Below are 251 nucleotides of genomic sequence, written 5' to 3'. Positions count from 1 at the left end.
GAGTCAAACCGGGTAGGGCATGCAGGGTTAATCTTAAACAATAAGGGTAGAGGACTGGTGAACACAGCATCTTGAGGAGAGCCTCAGTCTAGCTCAGGGGTGGGCAAACTTGTTGACTCGAGGGCCACAATGGGTTCTGAAACTGGACCGGAGGGCCAGAACAAAAGCGTGGATGGAGTGTTTGTGTGAACTAATATAAATTCAAAGTAAACATCATTACATAAAAGGGTCCGGTCTTTTTTTTATTTTTT

General features: G+C 44.6%; 1 protein-coding gene across 8 annotated transcripts in view; it reads right to left on the bottom strand.

The window, feature by feature from the left end:
* ANKRD11 (ankyrin repeat domain 11) overlaps positions 1–251 on the bottom strand; it is a 220,659-nt gene that overhangs the window by 21,510 nt on the left and 198,898 nt on the right. The window lies entirely within an intron of this gene.

Source organism: Myotis davidii, unplaced genomic scaffold, assembly GCF_000327345.1.
Source record: "Myotis davidii unplaced genomic scaffold, ASM32734v1 scaffold77, whole genome shotgun sequence".
Classification (NCBI taxonomy): domain Eukaryota; kingdom Metazoa; phylum Chordata; class Mammalia; order Chiroptera; family Vespertilionidae; genus Myotis; species Myotis davidii.
This window is presented reverse-complemented; position numbering and strand designations above follow the sequence as displayed.